Source organism: Phyllostomus hastatus, unplaced genomic scaffold (genome assembly GCF_019186645.2).
Source record: "Phyllostomus hastatus isolate PE091 unplaced genomic scaffold, TTU_PhHast_1.1 phas_scaffold_182, whole genome shotgun sequence".
NCBI classification, from domain to species: domain Eukaryota; kingdom Metazoa; phylum Chordata; class Mammalia; order Chiroptera; family Phyllostomidae; genus Phyllostomus; species Phyllostomus hastatus.
The window spans coordinates 15,835,334-15,852,120 of NW_025334013.1; positions in this window are offsets into that span (position 1 = coordinate 15,835,334).

The following is a 16,787-nucleotide window of genomic DNA, read 5'->3' on the forward strand; positions in this document are numbered from 1 at the left end:
ATGTCCAGTAGGCGGTCCGTTAAGCAAGTCTGGGTGGGGCCCTAGTTCTGGCAGTCAGTGAAACCACAGGTGTGAGTGGACATCCCAAGGACATATGGTGGACTCGTCACCTCCTCCCCTCCTTCCTCATTCTCTAAAAGGCATGTTTCGTTCAGAAATCTGCCTCCAACTGAGCCCTTGCTCTTCAGGGGGGCTGACCTCACACCCTAGCTCCAGCGAGATTCGGCCAGTCAGGTTGTAGTGTTCCCCGGTGCTGGTTCTCAGTGAGGCCGGAGAGCCCAGCCAGCTCCCCAGTCAGGGGAGAGATCTCCCCACCGCCTCCCTCTCTCTCTTCCCGTCTCCCTCTCCTCCCTGGACACATTTGCAAAGAAGCCGGTGGTTCCACTGCCATCCCTTAGGGAACCAGACCTAGCAAGAAGCCATGGTGTGCTGGTATACCATCTCTCCAATTAAAAAAAGAAAATACAGCGCCGATTTGTAGCATTTACTGATTTCCATGGTGTAAATATCGTCTCCATGGCCAATTTCAAGCTGCCAACATGAATGTCACTGAACACGAAGGTAGGATGCACACCATCAGCTCTTGCAAGCCAGCATGGGCAGCTCTGGCACCCCTGGGTGCAGCCAACCCGGAGGATGCTGGAGCCCAGAGAGAAAAGCACCGGTCCTTCTGACAGAGCAGGAGCTGTGGGGAGCTGGGCATGCCGGCGGCCCACCTGCCCTGGACCTCCCCTCCTGCAGAGTTTCGTGTTGCTGGCAGCCGAGCGCATCCCACACGCTGCGGGCACGCAGAGCAAGAAGAGAAGAGGACCCAGGACCAGCCTTGACGAACTGTCAGCTTTAATGCAGCGAGCAGAGGAAGAGGAGGCTGTGAACCCCACTGCCATTGTGAGCTGGCAGTGCAAAGGATCAGACTCTGCATTCGGTTTTCCACAAACATAATGGCTGCACTAAAAGACAAGGGAATTTTAAGCTCAGCTACAGAAATTTCCAGGGCTCCAGCCTACGCCTCGAGCCAAGAATCTAGTGATTGTAGCTCGTTACTCTTGTTCTTTCAATTGCGCAGTGTTACAGAAGCAGCCGCCCCATCTCTGACACCTTCATGCGTTCGATCGCAGTAGCAGCTCAGGCCTCAAAGCTTCGCCTTCCGTGGCGCTTCTTTCCAGATGGCCGCAGGCCATGACTTCATTAATTAATTACACTTAATTAGCAGTTTCACCACTAACTGGATTTTCACTCCCTTCAGCCCCACCTCGCCCAGATAATCATGTCCCCTATTTCTTCACGGGTGTCTTGTCTGGAACGCACCCCCACAGACCGTCTCCCAACCAGCCAGGTTTCTCGGTGGAGAACAGGGGAGACGGGTGCTTACTGATTTCAGCAGAAGAGGAATGTATTGGCAGGACACCAAGGAGCTGGCAGAATCGATTAGAGAACAGGACCAGGGGAAGGACAGATGTGGAAGGGAGCTGGCACGAGTCCCCCAAACAGGAAAGGGGGGTGAGTGCTGATCGGGAAACAAAAAGCCAAACTAAACAGCAAGTGTTCACCGTGGCTAGGCTCAGTGCTTCAACTCAACCTTCACAACTATCTTTTGAGAGGTGTTGCTTTTATCAAATGCATTGTACTGCTGGGAAATAAGATCTGAGTTTCTTCATCAGTAGCAACCCCAGACTTCCGGGGTGCACTGCGGGGCCAGGCCGGGTACCGTGGATGCTGGGCAGCTCCGAGCCAGCAGGGGTTGCCCCAAGTTCAGGCCACGCTTGGTCTTTGGGCTGTGATCACAGAGGCAGGCGGGGCCTGTCCAGTCTGAGCACTTGCTGATTCTAGACACCGCTGCTGTTGCCCAGCTTGGGACAGGCCCTGGACCTAGGGGCCACCATCCCCAGGGACTGTGGCAGCCACGGCTCAGCCAGAGAGCTTCGCACCAGAATTGAACAGTGTCACAGGAACGTGTCCTCTGTCAGGCCCCCGCATATGGGCAGTTTGTCATGGCCTGGCTGCAGCCAACGGCCTTTGGTGGGGCCCCTGCCGTGCAGACAGCCGCTGGGTTCTGGGAAACAGGGAGGTGTGAGCCCTCCGCCCCACACCTGGAGGCAGGAGAGGCTATCTGAAAAAGAGAGAAGTCGAGCAAAGCCCCAGCACTGGCACAGGGGCCTCCTGCTGGACCAGGTCTCCCCCATCGGACCAGGAGCCTGAATCAGAGGGGTCTCCCTCCTTGGAATGGAGGCTTCTTTGAGTAGAGCGACATCTTTTCCAATAGATGCACAGGTCCTGTGTGCAAGGCTGTGTTTCCCACCTCACACTGCGGCTTCGAAGGGTGGAGTGTCTCTTCCCTCAGACTGGGACACTTAAAGGCAGGCTGGGGGCCCTAAGAAGTCAGTGTCAGCAAGAGCCACACAGGATGGGACTAGCAGAGTGGGTGGAACTTGATTCCACTGAAGGGGAAGGTGAGATCAGAGAGGGGCGGGGGCCTGCTGAGTCCATCCCCCAGGGGGTAGTTGACCAGCACAGTCTCCCGGGATTCCTGCCTCCCAGTCAGGAGGAACTGGGGTGACGGGGAGAGGTGCAGCCCCAGGACTGCAGCTCCCAGGGCCAGGCAGGAGGAGACAGCCCTGCAGGACCCGGGCTGCCCACCTTGGAGGAGCCTCCTGTGGCTCTGTCCCGGGTGTTCGCATCCTTGACCAGGCCTCTGGGCAGTTGCCTTACCCAACTAGGGCCGACAGATGTGCAGAGCTGGGGGAAGGACTCTGTGCAGAACCCAGCCCTGCCCAACACGGGCCTGGGCCACAGGCGGTGGAACCTCGGTTCCAGTCCTGACCTCCACCGTTTCGGTTGTGAGGCCCTGGGCAGGGCCCCGTTTCCTTCTCTCTCCGATGAGGCAAGTTTTCAGTCTCCCGTCAGCCTCTCCGACGCTGTGTCTGGCTCCGTGCTGAGCCCAGGGCAGCCAGACCCAGCTGCCCTGCCTTCGGGGAGTTTGTGCTCCATGGGAAGCAGACAGTGAACATCTGTACCAGTTTACTGAGCTCTCTGCGTACAGGGGTCTTAACAGGGAGCAGTTTCATGTTTCTCTGATCACTGGCCCCAGCTGTGCAGGGGCGGGTCCCCGGGTCTTGTGGTCACATTCAGTTATCACAGGACCATCTGTTTGAAATCCTGATCCCAGAGGCTCTTCTCTCCCTTTGTCCCCAGCCACACACTTGTGGGACTTAGAGAGAGAGAGAGAGAGAGAGAGAGAGAGAGAGAGAGAGAGACTGACTCAGCATGGGGCAAGGAGCCACTGGTTCTTCCTTGGTCTCTTGTCTCCAGTGCTCCAGTGTCTTGCAATAGATCGGGGGGACATAGTCTTGTTTTGAGACACTTTGCCCCCCCTCCATTTTTTCAAAATTAAATTTTTACTTTTTAAAAATAGTAGTAAAATACACATAACATGAAATCTCCCACTTCAGCTGTTTTTAAGTGGACGGCTCAGCGACATCGAATATCCTCACATTGCTGCCACGTTCTCCTCCAGAATTTTTTATCGTCCCAAACCCAACCCCCTCCATTTTTAAATAACAACTGTTTTGAGATGCAATTCACATAACATACAACTCACCCTTTTAAAGTGTCCATGTTCATGGTTTTCAGAATATTCACAGCGTTGTGTAACCAGCATTACCATCGGTTTCGGAACACTTTCATAACCCAAAGAGGAAACCCTCCGTCCATTAGAATCCCACACCCCACCCTGCAGCTGCCACCGGCCGTCTTACCCGCCTGCCGGCCTGCGTCCTGTCTCTGGGGATCTGCCCGTTCTGGGCATTTCCTGTCAGTGGAATCGTACACCGTGTGGCCTGTTGTGCCTGGCTGGTTTTGCTCAGCAGGGTGTTCTCAACGTCCATCGATGTCACAAGTGTCAGTGCTTCCTTACTCCCTTTCCATTTTTAAAACAGAGCTTCTCTGGTGTAGACGCCGAGGGAATCAGGGTTCGACAGGCACCTTCTTGTTACCCACCCACAGCCGGGCTCCCCGCTGTGAACTCGCCCTGCCAGCCGCCATTTCCCTGACCCTGGCGGGCACTGAGCGCTGCTCTCTGCTGGGCATGTGTGTGTGCTCTTCGGGGGTCCCGTGGGAGCCCCGGCCTCCTTCGTCCGCTGATGTGGGTGTCCGGCTTGTCACGTCTGCCGCCCACCTGCAGCGTTCCACCCTGTGGCTCCTGTTGCCAGGCCCCTCGTGTGCCTTCCCGGGCGGCACAAACCCAGCTGGTTTCCATGGCGTCTGCTAGCCCTCACCAAAGGGCGGGCATGCGGGCTGCCCCGTGGCCATCCCTTCCACCCTGCTCTTTCTCTCCATGCCTCTCCTCCCCTGCTCAGGTGGGCTCTCGGCCAGAACAATCTGCTCCACCAGCAGGTGTTCCCAGGAGGGAGATGCCCACCTCATCTCCTAGGAGGACCCTCCTGCTTCCATAGTAACCGGGGATTTTCTCAGTACCTCTGCCAGGGGCTTGGTTGGGAGGGGTCTCTGGGGATAAGTGAGAGAAAATCCGCAGTGTCCACGACACGGAAGCTTCACATCACTGAAGCATCCCTCTCCCCTGCCACCCCTGGCCTCCCATGGGACGGTCAGTGTTGCCCCTCAGCAAGCCCTGAGAGGCCATCTGACCCCAGCTTGGGGCCCCCTCTTCAGAACATGGGGTACTCAGCAATTGTTCACTCCAGCTCTGCACCCCAATTGTCAATTCTGGGGCAAATGGGGGAGTTCCTCCCAATATTCTATTGTACGCACAATCCTACCCTCATGTGACAGTTCTGACAAGTGCTGTTAAGGGAAGTACAGAGACTATTCTGGTCCCTCTGGGGGCGTCACCAGAAAGTGACCTCGACGGCAGGCCGGGCTGAGAGAATAGCGCAGGCAAGCTCCTGAAGCAGGAAGGACCGTGGCACGCTGGGCAGACAGGGAGGCTGGTGTGCGGGGGCAGTGAGACGGCGGAGGCAGCGTGAGCAGCAACATCTGCAGACCGTTCACCCTGCACAGCGCTTCCTGCCAGTTATCACAAGGAGGAAATCACTCCATGAGCCCTGTTTCATAGATGGGGCTTTGCATCTTGCTCAGACAGGTGAGATGACTTGTCCAAAATCACACAGTAGGTACGCAAGGAAGCTGAGATTTGAACCTGGGTCCAGAGCTGGAGCTTCACCAGCACAGGACAGGCCTGGCCTCTGAGACCGTTCAACTGTTCTGCCCTCCATGATCCCAGCAGACCCAAGGGGGATGGCTGTCCTGCCCCAGCCTACCCCTTCCCTTTGCCGGCCTTTCCCTGGAAGCTGGATGGGGTGGGACATGAGCAGGCTGTGATCCGTCCTGGAGGCAAAGGAGGCGTGAGTGACAGGAGAAATAAGGGCTTTAGTGCCAGCAGGCCTGGGTTCTGGTCCCCACACTTCTCACTGGGCTGTGCGACCAGGAGTGAGACCTTCCCTCTCAGGTTGTCAGTTTCTTCTTTTGTCAAATACCCTTCTTAATTTATTTTATTCCCATTTTACAGATGGCCCAGAGAGAGGAAGTAAGGCAGGGGTCCCCAGACCCCTAGGATCGAGCGCAGGGCTCTTTCCTCTGTACCTTGCCATCGTCCTCTCAGGGGGCTGGGCAGGGCCGGTCACAGTGGACTTGCGGTGGGCAGTTGATGCCGAGGCCCAGGTTTCAGAAGATGGGCTCTATCGTAGCAGGCTCAGGGGAGTGCAGCCTGAGCCACCACCCCTCCCCACACCCGTCTGTGGGCCTGCCTGGGGGCTGACTCTGATTTCCCTGGAGGCCCATCTGGACTGTGCAGACCGTTCCCTGCAGACGGCAGACTCCTGCAGTGCCACAGCCTTCCCAAGGGCTCCTGCTTCCCGTGTAACACGCGCATGCACCCACCCCAGCAGTGGGGGTGAGGCTTCGGCTGGGCTGAGGGGGTGGTGTCGTGGCGTCAGTCCTCCCTGAGTTTGTCCTGCCTGCTCCCACCCTGGGTACAGCGCAGACCCCAGGCGTCCAGGGGTCTGGAACGCCAGAGCCCTGACGGTCCTCGGTCCAGTCTCAGATGCGGATTCACATCCCTGAGCCCCAGCCCAAGTCTTAACCCTGACTCTGGTCCCAGGCTGAGACCCAAGCCTGCCCTGAGACGGAGCCTCGCCTTGGCTGCATTCTAAACCCTGATTATAGCCCCAGACTTAGTCCTAATTTTGGCTTCAGGCCAAGCCCTGGCCTTGTTCTAAAACTGAGCCCTTATCTTTTTTTCTAGACTGTTCCTTAACCCCGAGTCCAGGTTAGCCCTTACTATAGATTAAGCTCTAAATCTAGCCGCCAACTAGATCTTGACTCTGGTCAGGAACTCAGTTACGACCCTGCTCTAAGTCAGCCCTGACCTCCGTCCCCAGCTGAACTGTGCCCATGGCCACAGGCTGACCTCTAATTTCCAAACAACAAACCGACCGTTGACCTGAAACCTAGCCTAGTGGGGGCCCAGGGTCCCTCCAAATGGCCAAATTTGTGCTGGACCAGAAGGAAAGCCAGTGTTTCACTGGACAGAGGTGTGGAAACTGCGCGAAGCACGGAGGAAGTCATGGAGGACGAAGGTGACCACTTCGAAGAAGAGAAAACCGTGACCGAGGACTGGTGTCTGGACTGCGCGGGGGTGCGGCAGGACTCGGTCAGAGTCCGCGCCGTGGATCTACTCTGGGCTCCGTCGTCAACTGAAACCCGAGTTTCAGTCCATTGCCTCACTGAGGTTGTTCCTCCATCTCAGAAGGGTCTGCCTGTTTCCTCTTGGGTTACATGGCTCCTTGAGAGTGCCCTTTGCCCTCTTGCCTGTAGGTTTTCTTACATACTGTCCCCTTCAGCCAGACCACTGTTCTTTCCCTGTCCAGACCTGCATCTTCAAGGCAAATGCCCCTTCCCCTAGGAAGTGCCCCTGAAGCTCCTTGTGGTGGACATAAGGGTGTCACCCAGATCAGCCTTCCGTGGAGGACTTGGTGCCCCAGGTCTGCAGACAGCCTGCACCCTCCGGCTGTCACCCGGTCAGGACTGCCCACATCCCATGACTGATCAGTGACTCGGGCCGGGGAAGATGCAGCCATCGCCAGCCACGTCAGGACAACTCGGAAGGGCTCTTCTAGCGCCCGAGCTCCCGTAGGGTCAGCTGAGGTGTCACTGGACCTGTGCTGGGGTCTCCCCTTTCTCCCAGTTCTGCCTCTTGCCCTTCCATCCCACGGGTGTTGATCTCAGAACATTCCCTAAAAACATCTGCACACGGACCTCCACCTCCGACTCTGCCTCCAGAGTACCTGGCCTGTGATGATGCCCCGAGGCCAAGTCACAGGTTCCTCCCATGGCTCTTGGTCATCTTTTTTGTAACACTCATAATGATTTAGGGTGCTTCCTTGTTTCCTGACTGCTTCGACAGATTTGTCATGCAAGACAGGCAGAGGGCCACACGGCACTAGCACCACGTGGTACAAAGAAAGAACTGGGGAAAACCTTGGAGAAGGAGTAGAGTGTCTGTCTGCAGCCCCACACTCTCATCAGCCTCAGCAGGGGCTCTCGACCTGGCCAGTGTGTCCTCCAATGGCCAGCGGTCCACAGAGAGGAGCCCGCCTCACCCAGTCCGCAGGATGGGCACCAAGTCCCAGGAAGAAGGGCCTGCCCCCACTGTGGGTCAAGGAGAGAGGATGCGTAATTTCTGTAAGTAACAAGAAACATACCAGGGGATGTCTGGGCGTGAGCGACACCAGGGAGTGTGCTTACTAAGGCCCACGTGGAGCCATACCGCGAGGACCCGAGAAGAGCCTTGAAGAGTCCCGGCACAAGGAACACCAATATCTGCCAGAGCTGACGTTCCCCACAGACTGGCCTGCACCAACCAAGCCAGCTCCCTGCGAAGCTATCCAAGTCAAGGGGGGGAAACGAGCCTCCAGAGCCCTCCAGTCCTGTCTCTTATCAAAAATATATGCTCCATGAGGGTAGCAGCTGAGTCTGTCTTGTTCCCTGCTCAATCAATTATATATGTGCTGTGGATAAATAAATGAATAGATCAAAAGATAAGAGCTAAAAAAGCAATTTACAAACCTGAAACATTAAGCAAGGCAGGGGATCATTGGGGAGAAACGCTTCTTCTAGAAGTTATGCCTTAGGAAGGGTAAAAAAAAAAAGGCTATTAATAGAGCCGATTAATAAACATCAGCCAAGGTAAATGTTAACAGGAAGCACCTCTGCAAATGTTGGCAGTCTCCTAGGCGGGGTGGGCGGGCAGGCAGGCACACTCGCGGTCCTAGGGGAGCCTCCTTCCTGAGCCCCAGAGCAGGGGCGGGCACAGCCCGGGCTTTCTGCTTCCTGGAAGCTCCCGCCGCTGCAAGCACTCTGGCCCCTTGGATGTTCCTTAAACTCGCCAAGCTCGTTTGTACCCCAGGATCTTCCTCCTCGCCGTTCCCACTGCCTTCTTCCCCTGGGGTCCTTCAGGTTTCTGTGCAAACATCACCCCCTCACACAGGCCTTTTCTGACCCTGATTTCAAATACAGCCAGGGCCCCCATTGCTGCCCATCTTTAATTTTTAAAACATTTACCTAACTCTGTTTTAACTTATTGAAAGGACTTCTTAAAACAAGGACTTCCTGGCTGGCGTAGCTCAGTGGATTGAGCGTGGGCTGCGAACCAAAGTGTTGCAGGTTCGATTCCCAGTCAGGGCACATGCCTGGGTTGCAGGCCATGACCCCCAGCAACAGCACATTGATGTTTCTCTCTCTCTCTTTCTCCCTCCCTTCCCTCTCTAAAAATAAAAATAAATAAAATCTAACCCCCCCCACAAAAAACAAGGACTTATTGTCCGAAGATGGACAATATAATATATGCACTTTATTCTATTTGTATCCAACTCCCCCTCTAGAAGGAAGACAGTGACTTTTTTGTCCCATTTACTGCTGATCTTCCAGAACATTGCGCGGCACTTCCGCAGGCGCCCAGTGAAACTGCTGAGTGGATACGTGAGGGTCCAACCGGACTGAGAGCCTGAGCTCAACCAGCTCCCCTCGCACCAGCCGTGCAGGTGGCTGAAGGCAGTTTTTCCACTGAGGGCCCAGGCTGAGCGCCGCGATGAAGGCACGCAGGCTGCTCTAGCGGCGGCACGGAAAGGTAAGGCAAAGGAAGGCTTGCTGGGCTACGAGGCCACGTCTGAACCAAGACTGGAAGGCCAAGTAGGAATTCTGCAAGGGAGAGGAAGGAGGAGAGTCCCGACAGAGAGATGTACAGGTACAACCGTTTGACCGCAAGACAGAGCTGGGAAGTTGGTAGAATGTACAGAAGTTTCCTGCGTCTGGACCAGAGTGGGGAGCGGGAGGGGGTGCAGGGGAGCCTGGGGTTGGGGTGGGCAGCCGTCCACTCCTGTAGGATCGGGAGCAGACATGAAGCCTGGAAGTGACATAACCGGACTATTTTTCTCTATAAACATTCACGATCTTCAGGAATTTTGCCGTATGCTCATCTCTTGTCCCAGTGATGTTAGTCACTTACTATTTCACAGGCAACTGACTCGCTTTACTTAAATACCTTCATTTAAAAGGGAAACTTTTTATTTTTATTTTATTTTAATTGTTGTTTAAGTACAGTTGTCTGTCTTTTACTCCCAGCCCAGCCCACCCCCCTAAAAGGGAAACTCTTTGGAATGCCATTCTAATCTGTGTCCTAAACACAAACTGAAGTAATGTCACATTCCATCGCCTGCTTAGGGCTCTGACCCCAAAGTCTACATTCTCTTGTTTCAAAAGGGAGATTAACAAGTGTCATCGAGGTGTTAAAGACAGGTAGCACCTAAGGGGACTTTCTCCTTGACGTAAGATCATAAGATCAAAAGGGAATACTTTCCTGTGATATGACTTAGCATTACTTCCAGCTGTGTCTGGATTGCTTCTATGATTATTTCAGTAATCACATAAAGTAATCTTACGCATGACCAGTGGTAAAATTCCCACACATTGAGAAGTTCTCTGTAGGTCTTCAGGGTGCTTGACTGAAATGGGATTAGGGTATAGAAGAGGAAATGAGGTGGGTGGCCAAGAAAACCAAACAAGACAATCAATCAAAAGTCATCCATTCTCTCCCCTTATGCTGTAAAACCTACCTACCCATCCAGCCACGTGCGCGTCTACCTGCCTGCCCTTGTGACCACCCACCTGTTGGCTTGTCTGCCTGCACACCCACAAATCCAATCACTCAGCCACTCACTCACCTTCTTGCCCATCTAACTGAGTATCTTCTCACCTGCCATATATACAGAGTGGGCAAAAGTAGGTTCACAGTTGTTTGTATGGAAATAATACAGTGATGACTAAATAATACAACAAGAAACTGTTTCACGTACACAAAACTCTAAACCTACGTTTGTGCACCGTGTATGTACCCGTTCCCTTCATCCCACTGCTACCCTGCACATTCCCGTCTGTTCTGAGGTCTACCTGTCTGCCTCCTATCTATCCATGTTACCCATCCATCTGTCTCAGACACTGCAATCCACCTTTAGTGTCTCGACCCTTAGTTTTCTCATTCTTTCTGAAATAGGAACCACAGCCGTGACCTCTGAGTTTTGATTTTGAGGTTTGTTGCCTCTTACAAGCTTCAGTTCTCCCTGAGCTGCCTCTGGGGTTGTCCTGGAATGGAATCTGTGGACAAGAATAAATCACTCTATTCTTGCTGCCCCTGGCCCACTCCCTCATATGCTTCTCCCACCATGGGTCTTGTTCTCCCATACCCTTGCCAGGGCACAGTCCTGGATTGTCAAAGCGGAAAGGGACTGTGGAGACCACCAGTTCCAAAGCTTTCAGGTTCTAGGGGGCAAAGCTGAGGGCCAGAATGGGCAAGGTTGCGGGATGAGCCGGTCACAGTATCAGGAACAGTTTCTTTCACAGGCTAAATCCTCCAGTCTCTACAAACGGACTCGTGGATTTCCGAAACGGCAGGGCTATGCAAGATTGTTTTGAACAAAGGTTTTACTGCTAAGGAGGAAGGTTTAAAACTTCTGTTCTCATCCAATGCCCTCATTTCATGGACAAAGAAGCAGATTTAGAGAAGGTTTTGGCCCAAGGCCACGTAGCCGGCAAGTGGCGGAGCAGGTTTACTAACCCGGGCTTCCTGGTCTTGTTTTTTCCCTTTGCTGAGCATCTGCTGGCCTTGGAGGGGCCTGAGTCACGGCAGCCAGGGAAGAGGAAACACTGTTCCTATATCCCTGGAATTCCTTTTACACCTACCTTAGGGAGGGCGAGTGATTCCGTTTGCTGTTTGTGGACTGAGGAAATACTACATTAAAAAAAAAAATCAACTGTCCTCCGAGTTTCTCAGCTCTCTTCACTGGGCCCTGGCCGCCATGGGGAAGCAAAGAGAGGCACCAGTTGGACCCCAAGCCCTTCCTTTATGAGGGTTTCTTCTCCTTAACAGCTCTTTGCCCTAAAAAATCCTGCCTGCTCATGGTATGAGAACTGAACACACTTTGTTCACTGTGTTTGTGGTTTTGCCACTGAAATGGATAACCCCTCTTGGGAGAGCCACATGATGCTTCCCTCCCCTGACGCAGCGCGAATTGCTCCCTGGCCCCTAGTGGAGGGTGGCAGTGTCGGGGCTCCGTGCACTGATGTGCCCCGGGAGCTGGGGCCAAGCTCCACTGCATCCAACCTTGTCCTGAGACCTTCCACCCACACCTCCCATCACTCCCAGAGGTTTCTGGGCTGGTCAACATTCGCTGAAGCTTCATTCTTGTTTATTTGCAGGGCACCCTTATGCCCTGCCCCAGCCTTTTAACCCAGGTGAACTCGTTTTGCATAAGACAATGCAGCTGTTTGAGAGCAGGCTCTGGGGTTGGTCTGCCTGAGTTCACATTGCAGCTCCCTGCTTACTGGCTGAGTGCCCTTGAGCAAATCACTTAACCTTTCTGGGCCTCAGCTTCTTTATCTGTAAAGTAGAGATATAAAATAATAGGAAGATCAGAGAAGATACTCATGCTAGGATCTGAAAAAGAGGAAGAAGAGGAGAGGGAAGAGAATCCTGGGTAGAAGCCCTGTGTACAAAGGCCCTGTGGCAAGAGGGAGCAGAACATTGCTAGGGAATGAGAGAGGGCCCAGGATACGGCAGCTTGACTTGCTCAGCATCTGTTTTTAAAATTATATTTTACTGATTATTCTATTACAGTCATCTTGATTTTTCCCCCTTCCCCACCCCATACCTAGCATACCCCCCTCCCTCAGGCAATCCCTCCACCATTGTTCAAGTCCCTGGGTCATTTGTATAAGCTCTTTGGCTACTCCATTTCCTCCATTGTACTTGACATCCTCATGGCTCTTCTGTAACTACCTGCTTGTACTGTGTAATCCCCTCACCTCTTCACCCATTTTCCCACACCCCTTCCCACCGGGCAACCATCAAAACGCTCTCGATATCGTGATTCTGTCTCTGTTCTTGTTTGCTTAGTTTGTTTTTTAGATTCAATTGTTAATAGATTTGTATTTTTTGCCATTTTATTGTTCATAGTTTTGATCTTCTTATTCTTAAATAAGTCCCTTTAACATTTCTATAATAATGGTTTGGTGATGATGAACTATTTTTTTCTTGTCTGGGAAGCTTTTTATCTGCCCTTCAATTCTAAATGATAGAGGAGTCTTAGATATAGGTCCTTGCTTTTCATGACTTTGAATAATTCTTGCCAATCTCTTCTAGCCCGCAAAGTTTCTTTTGAGAAATCAGCTGAGAGTCTTATGGGAACTCCTCTGTAGGTAATTGTCTGCTTTTCTCTTGCTGCTTTTAAGATTTTCTCTTTATATTTAAACTTTGGCATTTTAATTATTATGTGTCTTGGAGTTGCCCCCTTTGCATCCATCTTGTTTGGGACTCTCTGTGTTTCCTGGACTTTCATATCTATTTCCTTCACCAAATTAGAAAAGTTTTCTTTCATTATTTTTTCAAATGAGTTTCCAATTTCTCTCTTTCTCTTCTCCTTCTGGTACCCCTATGATGTGAATGTTGGACCTCTTGAAGTTGTCCCAGAGGCTGCCTATACCATCCTCATTTTTTTTTATTCTTTTTTTCTTCCTGTTGTTCTGATTGGTTGTTCTTTGATTCCTTATATTCCATATCATTGATTTGATTCTAGGCTTCATCCACTCTACTGTTGCTTCCCTTTAAATTGTTCTTTATTTCAATTAGTGTATTCTTTGTTTCTGACTTTATTCTGTTGAGGTTCTCACTATGTTCCTTGAGCATCCTTATAATCAGTGTTTTGAACTCTGTATCTGATAGATTGCTTATCTCCATTCTGTTTAGCTATTTTTCTGGAGTTTTGATCTGTTCTTTCATTTGGGCCCTGTTTCTTTGCCTCCTTGTTTTGGCAGCCTCCCTGTGTTTGTTTCTATGTATTAGGTAGAGCTGCTTTGACTCCATGCCTTGGTAGTATGGCCTAATGTAGTAGGTGTCCTGTAGGGTCCAGTGGCACAGAGTCCCCTATCACCCAAGCTGGGTGCTCGAGTGCATCCTTCATGTGGGCTGAGTACACCCTCCTCTTGTAGTTGAGTCTTGGTTGCTGTTGGCAGATCAATGGGAGGGATTTACCCAGGCCAGTTCACTGCAAGGATTGGCTATGACCACTGACCACAAACTTCTGCCCTCCATGGAGGATCAGCTGTGCAGGGGCAGGGTGGTGGTGCTCCAATGTGGTCTGTAGCTGTCCACTGGGTACACTGGCCCTGGGGTTCCCAGTTGGTGCAGGCCAAGGTCAGCCCTCACCTGTGTTTTGCCTGGGGCACCCTGCCTGAGCTATAAAGCAATCTGAGATGGCTGCTACCTGTGCTGGGCTTGGAGATTCCCAGGTGAAGCCAAGCTATAAATCTAGGCTGACTGCTGCTAGTGCCAGTCCTAGGACTCACTGAAAACAGCTGTTGCTTATTTGATACAATTTAGGAAGTTGTGAATCATAAGCCAAGACCAGCTATTCATATGGAAAAGCAGCTTGGTTGGGCCCATAAGTTTGATGGGGCAGAGTCTCTGGGGTTCTCCAAGGCAGGGTCAGTGTTAGCCAGGTTGATGGAGTCTCAGGCATGGCACCAGCTTACCAGCTCTGTGGGTGGAGGGTTTAGAAATGGGACAAGGGCCTCTGCTCACCTTGATGCCAGACACTGCAGTTTCTCCCTGTATGCCACTGGTGCCTTTTCAAGCCGCACTCCAGTGCTCAAACTCAGAGGGAGTGAGTCTGTGTAGGTGAGTCTATGTGTGGGTTCTTTAAGAGGAACTGCTTGGGGCTCTAGCAGTTTCCTCCACCGACTCAATCCCCACTGTTTTTTGTAGCCAGAAGTTATGGGGACTTATCTTCCTGGCACTGGAGCCCTGGGCTGGGAGTCCTGATATGGGGCTGAGACTCCATGCTCCCAAAATATCCCTCCCAGATTTTTATCCATGTGGGTGAGGGACCAGCCCATTCCGCATCTGTGCCTCTCTTACCACTCTGGATGGGTGTGGCTTCTTTAATTCCCAAGTTGTCAGACTTTCATTCAACTCAATTTCTCATTGTTCTGAGTGATGGTTGTTCTGTATTTTAGTTGTAATTTTGCTGTGGTTGTGCGAGGAGGTGAGCCATGTCTGTCTATACCGCCATCTTGACCAGAAGTTCTACTCAGCATCTTTTGTAGTGTGCTTTCCTGTACTGGAGACACACAGAAGCTAGATTTTAAAAACCAAGTGACTTCAGTCCTATTAATCAGAAGCAGCGCGGACATTAACACTGTAAGGCAGAGGTCATGCTTCTCTGATTTTTCCGTTATGGGGATATTTTTTTTTCAGCAGCTGCAGTAGCACGTTCAGTGTCTAGCCAGGGGCATCCAACCTTTTGGCATCTCAGGGCCACACTGGAAGAAGAAGAGTTGCCTTGGGCTACACATTAAATACACTGTGACATGTAATCACAAAAAAATCTAATAATGTTTTAAGTAAATTTATGATTTTGTATTGGGTCACATTCACAGCTATCTTGGGCTGCACACAGTCCATGGGCTGCAGGTTGGACACCCCTGGGTGACCCTTGTTTTGTGATTGTAGGAGAAGCACTTAGGGCACCCATTTTGCTGGCAGGGGTCAGGGCTGAGTATAGCCCTGGAGCCAGCAGGGGTGGTGGCAGTGTCTGGATTCCCCAGCTTCTCGATCATGGCAGAGGCTGCAGGGTTACCCTGGGAGTCATTTCTGGAAGCTCAGCCTAGAGCCAGCCTCTCCTGAACTCCCAACAGGGTAGTAAGGGCTATTTCTCTATATTAAATTCCTTCCTGTTTAAAAGAACTGGAGTGGTTTCTGGGATATGAAGCTGTGGTTGAGGCAAGAGCTGAGGGTAGTTTTGTGGGGAGGGTGTGTTTGGGGGGCAGGGTGGGTAGTGATTGAAAGTGGATGGGTCAGAGATATTTAGGAGATGAAATTATAAGACTGGGTAAGGACGGGGGGCACTGCTGGTAATCTGTGCGAGCGCTATGTGGCATGGCTGATTCCTTCCACTCTCTGTGCCCCTGTACTCAGTGTGCCTCCGCGTAGCTCTACAGAGTCACACAGTGGAAAGAGTGAGGACTCAGGTATCAGATACATTGGGTGTTAACCCCAGGTCCACCCCCTACCTGTTTTGTTACCTTGGGCAAGTTACCGAATTCCTCTGGACTTCCGGTTTCCTCTTGAATCAAACAGGGGCAATAAGAAGGATGACCATAGTAATTCCACTGGTTTACTGAACAGTGCCTGGCACATAGTAGGCACTCAATAAGTATTTGTTGAATGAATGAATTCAAGAGGCTGGAGCTGATGAGGTACAAGGAAGAAACCACCTCATTTCTCTTATCTGCCAGCAAGCATGGTCTGTCAAGGGCAGGTTACCCTCCTTGCATGGGGCTGGGAGCAGGTGTGAGTCTCCCCAAATATGACACCCAGGTATGCAGATCATTTTTGAGCTGAAAACAAGTAAAGCCCAACACACTCAGGAAGAACTTCTTTTTACCAGCCCAGTTCCTGTCTAACGAGATTCAGATAGAAAAACCTGCTTCAGGAAGGGAAACAGGACCACCTTCGGCTGTGTGAATTGAGTGCGGCAGACAGGGAGGATCTGAGCGAAGATCCAGTTCACTGGATCCCCCGCCGTCCCAAGGTCTCTGAATGGTCCTGCAAGAATTTGTTTACCAAATGTTTCCTCTTTCTCATCCACCTATGGATTGCCGACTTCCCCCTCCTGTCCAAGATGACACATATACCTCATTTTGCCTCACTGTCTTTGGAATTTTCACGCTTATGTGAATTCCCCATGTGAATACTAAAATTTGATTTTCTCCTGTTAATCTGCTGTATGTTGTATGAATTATTTAACCAGTCAGAAGAACTAATGAGGTAAGGGAAAAATTTCCCTGGCTCCATCCTTGACTCCTAATGATAAATCAGGCAGATCCATGGCTTTCTGGCTCCTTTCGGTCAAAATAACTGTTTCATCTTGATAATTAAAACTCGCTTTCAGTAACTAGGAAGTCCAGTCTCACCCAGTGAAATCTAAATTTTGATTTCACATCCAGTTCAAAGCACAAACAAATCCCTCCTTCAGTAGGTACTTGCTATGTGCCCGCCCCTATGCTGGGACAGATGGAGTTGCCAGATGAAATACAGAAAGCCCCATTAAACTGGAATTCCAGATGAATAATGAGTAACCTGTTACTGTATGTGTGTCCCTAATATTGCACGGAGCATACTCGAGTGTAAAAGTTATTAGTTGCTCATCTGAAATGCAAAT